Source organism: Bombina bombina, chromosome 6 (genome assembly GCF_027579735.1).
Source record: "Bombina bombina isolate aBomBom1 chromosome 6, aBomBom1.pri, whole genome shotgun sequence".
In the NCBI taxonomy this organism is placed as follows: domain Eukaryota; kingdom Metazoa; phylum Chordata; class Amphibia; order Anura; family Bombinatoridae; genus Bombina; species Bombina bombina.
In genome coordinates, this window is record NC_069504.1 from 207266043 (window position 1) to 207278560 (window position 12518).

A 12518-nucleotide genomic window follows, 5' to 3' on the forward strand; every position below is an offset into this window, starting at 1 on the left:
AAGAAGAGCACCATGCACAAATATAAATTTCTTCCTATCGACCCAAAAAGCTTTAATATTTTTCTATTAAAAATATTCATATTTTTTAACATGTTTAACGATCGCTGCCCATTGGGCCTGCTGCACTTGGTGTTCAGGATCTGCAGTTCTTTGCAGCTCCTTATTAGTACTTAACTATGTGTTAACCCATTTCTGAACACATAGACTTGCAGTGTCATTAGTGTTAAGAGTGCATGTTCTAATTAATGTGGATTATGATAGCCTTGGTGACTCTATAGTCCCAATTTTATTAAAGACAAGAGGCAAGTATTTTGCTTTACTTCCTTTACTTTCTAAACTCCAGCAGCAATACAAGTACAGAAAAAAGAAACATAGTATATCTGGACAACCAATCAGATCACAGTACACGGTAATAAAGCCAGACTCTGGACAATCCACTTCCTCTTTCTTTACTTGTCCGGGCCGAACCAATCCTCAGTAACTGCAGAATATAAGACCAACAGGTCTTCAACGGAACCGGAAGATGATTCCTTAACAGATAACTCCCAGGAAGATTTCCTGAACTTGAAAAAGGATTATTCACACTAGAATAAAACAAATAATGCATAAAAGTAACACAAAATAACTTATATATATATATATATATATATATATATATATATATATATATATATATATATACATAGGGATGGAAAAGAGGTTTACCCAAGGGGGCCCAAAATACTAGCCCCCTAATAAAATTTGGACTATAAAGTCACCAAGGCTATCATAATCCATATTTTATGACAAGACAGGGGGCTCCTATTTTGCTTTTTTAAAGCTTAAGTATCTAACAGTGACAAAGCAGCCTGGAAATAGGTTTAAAATAAAATTTACGAAATACAGAGTCAGAAGACCAGTCTGCCCCAGCCAGTAAGTCTTGCAAAGAGCAACCCTCCTAAAGGCACGAGAGGCCGCCACCCCTCTAACTAAGTGACCCCAAAGGAGGATGTTAGCTATGGACATAACACATCATATCCATCTAGCAATTATAGGGACCGATATGGGATGAAAGGGCTGAACATACGAAATCAGTAAAGGGCCTTTTTCTGATGTACGTAAAGGAGCCGTGCGAGAGCAGTATTCTTTAAGGCATCTTGCTACACATAGTAGAGGTTCCGAATCTAGATAAGGGTAAGATAAAGAAGATAAAAAGGTTTTAGTATGTCTATTAATATGAAACTGCAAACCTGACTGAGATTGTTAAAAAACATCTACATCAAGAGCCTGTACATTGGAGGCTCTTCTAAAGGAGAGAAGACAGAGAAGGGAAGCCAATTTAGCTGACAATTGTTTCATGGATAGCAAGGAGTTATCCGGCCAAGATTTAAATAAGGACAGAAGTTTCGATACCTCTCAAAAGGATTTATATTGAGATTGAGGGGGAATCCTAAAATGGATACCTCTCAGGAGACGAGAGATGAGAGGGTCCTTACCTACCGGTAAGCCATTGACCGGTAGGTGAGCCACTGTAATGGCCGAGCGAAAGAAATTAACCGGAGGTGCTGAAAAGGGATCAGTACATTCTGCCAAGCACCAACAAATCCATATTGACCAAGCGGATTGATAGGACCGCTGAATTCCAGGGGACCAGGAATCTCTGAGGAGACCCTGAGCTGTGTCCGAAAGGCCTGAGGGGTCCCTGGAACCCCTGAAATCGTCCACACTAGGAGAAAGAGTGACTCATCTCGAATTAATGGGTGATAGTCGCCTTCTGTGCTCCTTAGGAGGTCCTATCTCTACTGAGATATCAGTAGAGGATACTGACAAGATAGTTCTAAGAGGGCTGGAAACCAGGTTTGAGCTGGCCACTACAATAGAGATCTGGAGTCTGCGGATGAGGGCTAGAACTCTGGAGATCATGGAGAACAGGGGAAAAGCATAGGCGACGTATGGGGGCCACTTCTGGAGAAAGGCATCTGTGGCTAGGGCTCCCTGGTCTGGTAACCAATTGAAGTATGTCGGGAGCTGGTAATTGATGTGGGACGCAAATAGGTCTATTGAAAAGATTCCCCTGAGAGTCTGTATTTTGAGAAAAATATGTGTTTAGTTTCCAGTCGCTGGCGTCTCTCCAGTACCTGCAAAACCAGTCCGCTACGATGTTGGACTGCCCCGGAAGATATTCCACTATTACTGATATATTGTTCTCGGATAAAATTGGTAAAATTGCAGAGTTAAATTCGCTAGGGTCAGTGACCTGGTGCTGCCAAGTTTGTTGATGTACTGGACAGCTGAGTTGCTGTCCATACGGAGTAGGACAGAACAATTGGTCAAGGAATCCTTGAAGTATTGGATGGCAAAGGAACCTGGTATGAGTTCCAAACAGTTAATATGGAGCAAAGACTTGCAAGTTGTCATAATGGTAACTAAGGTTTTCTCAGAGCTGATCTGAGTTCCTTCTGACTAGTGACCAGTTTGGCTGTGGTAAGGCCAGGGTAGCTGTTAGTGAATTCACTGTGAAACCTATAAACTCTAAAGTTTGGGCAGGGGAGAGGAGAGATTTGTCGTGATTGATCACGAAACCTAGATGTTGTAGGAGGTTTGTTGTGAACTCTAAATGATTGAGTAACAAGCTCTTGTCTTGTGCTAAAATGAGGATGTCGTCTAGATAGAGGATGAGCCTGATGCCCCTGGTTCGAAAGAAGGCTGCAACTGGTCTCATAATCTTGGTGAAACACCAAGGAGCTGAACTTAGGCTGAAGGGAAGACACGTGAATTGCCAGTTCCAAAGGAACTGGAGATAATGGCGGAATGCTGGCTACATAGGCACTATTAAGTATGCATCCTTTAGATCTAGACAAACCATCCAATCCTGCCCTTGCAGGGTGTCCCTGAGAAGGTGTATGCCCTCCATTTTGAAATGTCGGTAGACAGACAAGAAATAAGTTTAATGCTTTCAAGTTGATGACAGGGCGAAAGCCTCCGCCCTTCTTTTTGACCAAAAACATATTGCTTAGAAACCCTCGGACTGAGGCTCGTTCTATAGCCCCTTTGTGGAGAAGCTGTTGCATTTCCATGTTTATAAGTTCCTACATAGAATGAGGAAATGGCATTGGGAGGGAGGGGTTTTGACAGGAGTTGGAAGAATTCTATATGGAATCCTAAGACCCACTGGTCTGAGGTTATAGTGTTCCATGTTGAGAAAAAGTGAGCAAGTCTGCCCGCTAACTCTATTGGAGAAGCATGAAGGAGTAAAGGACTCACCTTGATTAGTGGGAACTGGAGGGGCTTGAGGATGACCTCTGGCTCGGATGGGCCGGCCTCTTGTAGGTAACAAGGGTCTAATTTGTGGAGCATATTGTTGGCGGAAGGAGCCTCGGTTGGGCGAACGACCCCTGAAATGACCAGCCCTGGCAAAACCCCCCCCTGTTATAGAGCACTTGTGAGGAAGGTCACCATGGTGGAGTCGAATTCAGGGGTGGAAGATTCCTTATCTGGGAGCACGGGTCGTGGGCATTCTGCCCGTAATTTTTTCCTCGTGGGATTAGTAAGGGGCTTTCTTAGCCATGTTTGTAAGAATTGCACCATATGTGATGAAGGGGACCATTTAGATGACTGTGGGTGTCTTATTTGGCAGGGTCAAACATGGGCTGACCTAAGAGGTCTAGAATGGTTTGGGTGGGGTAGATGTTAGTGACCTCTTGGGGACAGGGTGTTTTGTGAGGCTCTTCAGGCCATTCTTCCTCTTACTCATGATCTGATAGGTACCCATCAGGGTAGTACATGAGGTTATTTGGTTTAGAGGTAGTATTATACTCATTGTCTTCCCTTATTGTTACCCCAGGGGTAGGGGTTATGGCAGGCTTATTCCTCTTAGTAAGGGGGGTTCCCCTTGGTGTTTGGATTTGGAAGTACGCTTTTTAGAGGTCTCTGATTCAGAGGGGTTTTGTGTCAAGGCCGAAGGTTCAAGGGTCTCCTGTATAATATTTATCACCATAGATGAAATGTCTGCTAGAGCAGAGGATACTGCTTGTGACACAGAGGTATTAACCAGTGACTGTATGTAAACAGGGGTTTGTTCATCATCATCAGACATGATATCTGATTATTAAATTAAGGATTAAATAATTCAGAATATATATAAATTATATAATCAATACGTGTATTATGCCTGCTGCGGAGCTCAGGGAGTACCGCCAAATGCCAGAAAGTCACTTCTGTTTATTGTATAAAAGGATACTTTCCGTTTGTTTTTCAGTTATTATTCACAGGGATATTGCGTTTTGAGATATTGAAATCCGCAGATATAAATAAATTATTTTACTACCCCATACAGATCGATTGCATCAGTATTCTGTTCTTAGAATAAGTGTACCGTTTACTTTAAATCGTTATGTTACTGTGTATAATGTGTACATATAAACCACTGCAAATCATTTATTGTTGGTGGTATAGTGGAAATATAGTATCCAAGATGGCCATGGTCACGTGGTGTGACGTTGCGTGTGTAGCGCAAGCAAGTATACAGATTCCTCTACCAAGATGGCCGCCAGGGCACCGCAAGGCGGTAGAAAATGCGCCCGGATGGCGATTCTGAGAAGATATGCAACTTGCTTAGTTTTAACGTTCCACTACGCTACCAACGATATTATCATACATATATGATTGAATACACAAGCATTATTAGTAAAAACGAATAAGCGTTAAAGTACACAGTAGAAAATTTGCAAACAAAAGTATTAAAGTATGATATAAACAAATATAGGTAGAAAAAAGATATAGGAAAATAATCCACTCTCAATGAATGAGTGGTTAGGAAAGATAGATATAGAATCTCAAAAAACAAGAGAAATTACAATGCTGTAGAAACTGAATTCAGAATAAGTTTACATCACCTTGCTGCTGGAGCAGTAAAGAAAGAGGCAGTGGATTGTCCAGAGCCTGGCTTTATTACCGTGTACTGTGATCTGATTGGTTGTCCAGATATACTATGTTTCATTTTTCTGTACTTTATTACTTTTATTACTGCTGGAGTTTAGAAAGTAAAGAAAGTAAAGCAAAATAGGAGCCTCCTGTCTTGTCATTAAATTAGATATACAAAACAAGAAGAAACACAGCACTCTTCTATAGTAAATACAGTACATCAATTAAAAGCGTATACAGTTATAATATATCAAACAACAAATAAAATGTCCCGAGATTGGTAAATATATCTGTGGATTGATGTTATCTATATTCACATCCAAAATATATACATATATATATATCAGACAAACATTCTACTCGCAAGGAAACCCTCAATCATATGCAGTAAGTGTAGGTCTCTATGGGAGAGGGAGGAATTTCCACATCTGTCATGCTTCAAGGCCTCAAGTGTTAAGTAGAGTTTCCGGTAAAGTAATTGGTTCTCAGATGTAAATTCCAGATTTTATCTCAAAAGAAAAGGAAGCCCGGTATAGTGTAATTAGTTTAATAAAGAGACATTAAAAGATTGAAATATCACACTCACATAAAAGACCTTGTGTTATAATGAGGTATGTGTTCCGAGAGATGATAAACAATCAAACAAGGATCTTTAGTCCATTTATGTAACGTAGTCTTTATCGTTACCGGAGCTGAAGCTAAGCAATAGGGTAAAGATGGTGTGGCCAGGTAGTCCCACCATAAATATTTATGCTTTTTGAAGCAGGCAGCATCTTCATCAGAGGTGTTGATCTAATGATTTAGAGCATGTAAATGTTTTCACTATAACGGTTCTCTTAATTTTAATGTTCTTTTATAAAATTCCATTTGTTTTGTTTTAATAATAATGTTAAAAAGTATACTGAAATAAATAAATACATGGATGCAAAGGATGATGCAGCATTTTTTGAAAGACAAAGATAGCTGGCAAGATCCAAAAAAAAAAAAGCTTTGTAGTATGTAAGCATTGTATACCAGAGGCTGAACAGGAGAGAAGCACCAACTTGTGCTTTAGATCAGTGGTTTTATTCATAAAAAAAGGCAATTACCTTTTCTTTTTGTTGTTTTAGCAATCGTCAATAACCCATTAGAGGATGTAAAAGTGTCCTTTCAGGAAGTGAAGGGCAGATTTTAACGTATGAATTATGCATGGAGTTCTCATTCCAGAGTCTGGTACCAGTGTGATAGGGGCGGATGTAATACTGGGATATTTTCCTGCAGAAAGTGACTGCAGTAATAGGTTTCATATTTTCACATGCACAAGCTGTGGTGTTAACTCGAAAAGCTTAAAGATAAATCCTTGGATTAAAGTACAGAATGTCCGATTTGAAAGCAATTTTGGCATGTACAGAAGATGTCTTACTGATGCTTAATATGCGTGTATTGGAAAGCTGGATGAAAAAAAAGCAATATTGTCTTTTCTGAGGTCACATTGTGATACGTCTGCATTTTTCTCCTTTTGCAGGATATACTATGTGGAGCGCATTGAGGGGACCAAATTGTGTTGTATTAACATATTTCCATTAGTCAAATTGTGCACACGAATACTTCATCATCAAAGGTAGGACACTCATTTTTCTTCATTAAGTGGCTTGAAGGGTAAATATTCAGAGACAGAAATGTTCAAGCAGTAATCAGCTACTCAAATTTCTGATCATGAATGCAGAGTCAGGAATATTTGATAGCCGGTATCGACAGTCCATTATGCAGCATGTAAAACACTGCAGTATTCTAAAAATGTTGTGAACTGTTTGCCAAACTCTGCTGCTATGTTAATTGTAAAAATTGTATTAGTGTGTACATAGAATATAACTTTATTGTAATGAGATTCAGTTTTACAGGATTTTGCGGGTAGAAAGAAAGACACTTAATTCATAGCAGAGTGGTATCAGTAGAAAAAGTAAAGGAGAATATGAGAAACCCGGATAATTCATGAGCTGTTCTATAGAACTAATTCTTGCAAAATATATTTAGCCACAACTTGGCAATGTGTGTAATGTATGTTGATAAAATTTGTGTCTTTAAAGCAGTCCATTATAGTTTACAGCATTGATAATTCCTTGTTTTATATTCATAAATGTGATTTAGCAGAACTACAATTGTGTTACATAATATTTTATGTGCTTGAAGATGCTAATTAAATCTGTGCGATTGCACAAAACATCTTAGCAAGCAATCAATTTTATTTTTTGTCTGTAAAGTGATGGCATTTTATAATAAAAGGAATGTAAGACATTACTTACTTTAACTTTTTAGAGATACAGTTTTAAATCTCTGCAAGGTGGTCACAGTAAATAATAATAATAATAATAATAATAATAATAATAAATTATAATAATAAACAAAATGAAGTTTAAATGCATTAAAAATAATGATAACATAATGTAATGTAGGCTTTTGATAAAAAACAAACCTCATATAGAATGGTTATTCTTATTTGTCTAATAAACAAGGGGTGAGAGAGCAGATGAAGATTGTAAACTAAAAACAGATACAGGGATAACTTTATACAAATGAAAAAGATACAGGGCCAAATTACAAGTGGAGTACAAATTAACGCTCCTGCTCAAGCGGTAATTGCGTTAGAAGTAAGATTCTTGCGCTAATTGGGTTGTGCCCATATTATGAGTTAAAAGTAAACTGTTTTCGCTCTTACGCTAACCCGGCGAGCACAAAAAGCAGAAGTTAGGATATTGCGTACACAAGCACTTATTTCCCCATAGAAGTCAATGGAGACAATAAAATTGGAAAAAAACACCCGACTTTTGTGAAATCCCGATCGCATATTCACAGTTGCACTAACCCGACATGAAAATATGAATATTTCACATTCCAATATTCTTCACATAACAGAATATGTTCTATTTATTTATTTATAAATAAATATTTCTACATATATCTGATGTGTTTTTTTTGGTACTACATACAGTATATATATATATACAGATATATATAGGAATGTCAATTAAAAAATACACAGAACATATTCTGTTACGTGCAGAACATTGGAATGTGAAATATTTATTGTAAATACACTGTATGAGGTGCTGTATACACTCTATGCTGCTTCCGACCCAGTCCACTTCAGTTCCGCCTGAAGCGGAAGTTAAGAAGCAGCGGTCCTAATTAATAATTTATCGGAACAGCCAATAGAATGCGAGCTCAATCTGATTGGCTGATTGGATCAGCCAATCGGATTGAACTTCAATCTGATTGGCTGATTCAATCAGCCAATCAGATTTTTCCTACCTTAATTCCGATTGGCTGATAGAATCCTATCAGCCAATCGGAATTGAAGGGACGCCATCTTGGATGGCGTCCCTTAAAGGAATATCCATTCGTCCGTAGTCATCGGGAAGAAGAGGAAGGCTCCGCGTCGGCTCGTCTGAAGATGGCTCCGCTCCGCTCCGAATGAATGAAGATTGAAGACGCCGCTTGGAAGATGACATCGCCGGGATGGAAGACTTCTTCAGCGCCGCCTGGATGATGACTTCTATCGGATAGAAGATTTCTTCAGCGCCCCTTGGATGATGACTTCTGCCGCTCCGGATCTCCTCTTCGGTTCCATCGATGGTCGGTTGGCTGAAGACGACTCAAGGTAGGATGATCTTCAGTGGGGTAGTGTTAGGTTTTTTAAGGGGGGGTTTGGGTTAGATTAGGGGTATGTGGGTGGTGGGTTGTAATGTTGGGGGGGGTTGTATTTTTCTTTTACAGGCAAAAGAGCTGTTTTCTTTGGGGCATGCCCCGCAAAAGGCCCTTTTAAGGGCTGGTAAAGGTAAAAGAGCTTTGAACTTTTTAATTTAGAATAGGGTAGGGAATTTTTTTTATTTTGGGGGCCTTTGTTATTTTATTAGGGGGCTTAGATTAGGTGTAAGTAGCTTAAAATTGTTGTAATATTTTTTTAATGTTTGTAACTTCTTTTTTTTATTTTTTGTAACTTAGCTTTTTTTATTTTTTGTACTTTAGTTAGTTTATTTAATTTAATTTAATTGTAATTATTTGTAGGTAATTTATTTAATTAATTTAATGATAGTGTAGTGTTAGGTTTAATTGTAACTTAGGTTAGGATTTATTTTACAGGTAATTTTGTATTTCTTTTAGCTAGGTAGTTATTAAATAGTTAATAACTATTTAATAACTATTCTAACTAGCTAAAATAAATACAAAGTTACCTGTAAAATAAATATAAATCCTAAAATAGCTACAATGTAATTATTAATTATATTGTAGCTATCTTAGGGTTTATTTTACAGGTAAGTATTTAGTTTTAAATAGAAATAATTTATTAAAGTATAGTGTAGTGTTAGGTGTAATTGTAACTTAGGTTAGGATTTATTTTACAGGTTAATTTCTCTTTATTTTACTAGGTAGCTATTAAATAGTTAATAACTATATAATAGCTATTGTACCTAGTTAAAATAAATTGAAAGTTGCCTGTAAAATAAATATAAATCCTAAGATAGCTACAATATAATTATTATTTATATTGTAGCAATATTAGGTTTTTTTTTAAAGGTAAGTATTTAGTTTTAAATAGGATTAAGTTAGTTAATAAGAGAAATATTATTTAGATTTATTTAATTAATATTTAAGTTAGGGGGGTGTTAGGGTTAGTGTTAGACTTAGGTTTAGGGGTTAATAATTTTATTACAGTGGCGGCGGTGTAGGGGGGGGCAGGATAGGGGTTAATAAATTTATTATAGGTGGAGACGGTGTAGGGGGGCAGATTAGGGGTTAATAAGTTTAATATAGGTTGCGGCGGGGTCCGGGAGCAGCGGTTTAGGGGTTAAAATATTTATTTAGTTGCGGCGAGGTCCGGGATCGGCAAGATAGGGGTTAATAACTTTATTATAGATGGCGGCGGTATAGGGGGGGCAGGATAGGGGTTAATAGGTATCATGTAGGTGGCGGCGGGGTCTGAGAGCTGCGGTTTAGGGGTTAATACATATATTATAGTTGCGGCGTGGACCGGGAGTGGCGGTTTAGGGGTTAACATATTTATTATAGCTTTCGGTTGGCTCTGGGAGCGGCGGTTTAGGGGTTAACATATTTATTATAGTGGCGGTGGGCTCTGGGAGCGGCGGTTTAGGGGTTAACATATTTATTATAGTGGCGGTGGGCTCCGGGAGCGGCGGTTTAGGGGGTAATACATTTATTTAGTTGCGGCGGTGTAGGGGGGCAGATTAGGGGTGTTTAGACTCGGGGTACATGTTAGGGTGTTAGGTGCAGACATCTCCCATAGGAATCAATGGGATGTCGGGCAGCAGCGAACATGAACTTTCGCTATGGTCAGACTCCCATTGATTCCTATGGGATCCGCCGCCTCTAGGGCAGCGGTTTGAAAACCAGGTACGCTGGGCCAGAAAAGTGCCGAGCGTACCTGCTAGTTTTTTGATAACTACCAAAAGTAGTCAGATTGTGCCGCACTTGTGTGCGGAACATCTGGAGTGACGTAAGAATCGATCTGTGTTTGACTGAGTCCGGCAGATTGAAGCTTACGTCACAAAATTCTACTTTTGCCGGTATCTAGGGCTTGATAACTAAGGCGAATCAGCCTCGCCACAAATACGCTGTGGAATTCCAGCGTATTTGAGGTTGACGGCTTGATAACTACCCCCCACTATCTGATATGAATGCTTTCTTAATAGATTAACTCCTTGTTTGTTCTAATTGTTTTTCTATGGCCAAACTTCCTTACACCAACGTCAATTGCCTTATTTGGAGGTGTCAACTCAGCCTTGTCACTGGAGTAAACACACCTAGCCACTGACATTTTGTTAGCACTGCAGAGTTCCATTGTTTAAGTATAGAACAGCAAAGACCACTGCTACTATTAAAAATACCACTATTACTTTTACTTATGATTATAATGACATAATATGAGCAGAACCCTAGAAACCAGCCTTGTCTAGACTATGGCAACCAAGATTTATGGTGATTTAGGAAAGTAATTAGATTTACAATGTTACCAATTGACCTAAATATGGACTTGATATATTCACAATTTTTAAAGAGTATGTTTTTTTAGTTAATGTAATTGTTCATTATATGTTTAAGAAAATTGGTGTAATATTTGTACAGGTAGCCCTCAGTTTACGCCGGGGTTAGGTTCCAAAAGTAATGGTTGTAAATCAAAACCGTTGTAAATTGAAACCCAGTTTATAATGAAAGTCAGTGGGAAGTGAGGGAGATAGGTTCCAGGCCCATCTCAAAATTGGCATAAGTTACACATTATTTTTAAAGCTTTGAAATGAAGACTTTAAATGCTAAACAGCATTATAAACCTAATAAAATAATCACACAACACTGAATATATAATTAAACTAAGTTAAATGAACAAAAACATTTGCTAAACAGCATTATAAACCTAATAAATAATCACACAACACAGACTTCACTTGCATTTTTCTTCAAACAGTTCTTTCTATGCATTCCAATCTGGACTGATTTATAGACAGGAAGATCTTGTTCCTTTGAAATCTGCTCGATAGCTCAGGTCTGGTTAAACTGATTAATTTCAGCTTTCTTGGCTTTGCTGCAACACAAGCGGACAGCTCCACCTACTGGCTATTTTAATAAATGCACTGCTTCTCAATGCTTTTAAATAACAGTCACATGACTGGAAAAAAAGGTTGTTATTCTGAAACAGTGTAAATTGAAGCGTTGTAAAAGGAGGGCCACCTGTACTTAATATGTTTACAATAGAAACTTTATTTCACCTATGGTTTCTGGAGGAGGTTTATTGGTAGACTATCTAATATTGAAGGGAATAGTTTGGGAAATAAGCCCAGGAGAAGCCTTTTAAGGTGCAATGCATTGGCTGGTTATTTAACATGTATGGTGCACGTTTTGCTTCTTGCAAGTCTTAGAAGAGTCAGTTTTCTTCTTTACATAAAAGACAATAGTTCTAGGTGTTATTGAGATTGAAGATTGGGAAAAAAAGTGGCCATGAAATACACTATTATCTACTATAGTGTGTTTATTCATTTGGCTCTACAACTTTCTACCGGATTGCTTTAGTAGAGGAAATAATTGTATTAAGTGTTTATTTTGTAAGCAGTAGAGTATGTGCTGGCATGAAACTCACTGGCTTCTCCAAAGCCTTGATTGGTTGTAAATGCAGCTACTCTTTTTGTTTTAGAGATTTCCCCCCAGAGTACTCTTAAAGGGACACTAATGTCAAAATTGAAGCTTTCAAGATACAGAGCATGAAATGGTTGGGGAAAAAACCTTTACAATTTACTTCCAATATCAAACTGTACAAAGTTTCCTACTGAGCATGTGCAAGAGTTCACATAATACAGGGGGCCGGGAAATGAAGGACATTTTGAATTTTGTCAGAAATCCATGCAGAATTTAAAAGAGAGGCTGGTGACTGACACTAGTAATGGCATGCTATTGGAGATGAAAAAGCTGAGATGGAGACTTAAATGTTGTCCGGTCACTCTCTCTCTCCCTCTCCACCAGCTGTAGCGTATTTAAGAGCTCTGCTGCACATTCTGACTTCTGTAATCTTCTGAGTGGGAGTTCAAATCTTTATGTAAGTGTTTAGCTTTCTGATCATGGTTTGGGAGAGG

General features: G+C 38.2%; 1 protein-coding gene across 1 annotated transcript in view; it reads left to right on the forward strand.

The window, feature by feature from the left end:
- CNTN1 (contactin 1) overlaps positions 1–12518 on the forward strand; it is a 542533-nt gene that overhangs the window by 173265 nt on the left and 356750 nt on the right. The window contains exon 2 of the mRNA XM_053716725.1: positions 6407–6502. The gene's annotated coding sequence lies outside the window, so the exon portion shown is untranslated. The remainder of the gene's footprint in view (positions 1–6406; positions 6503–12518) is intronic.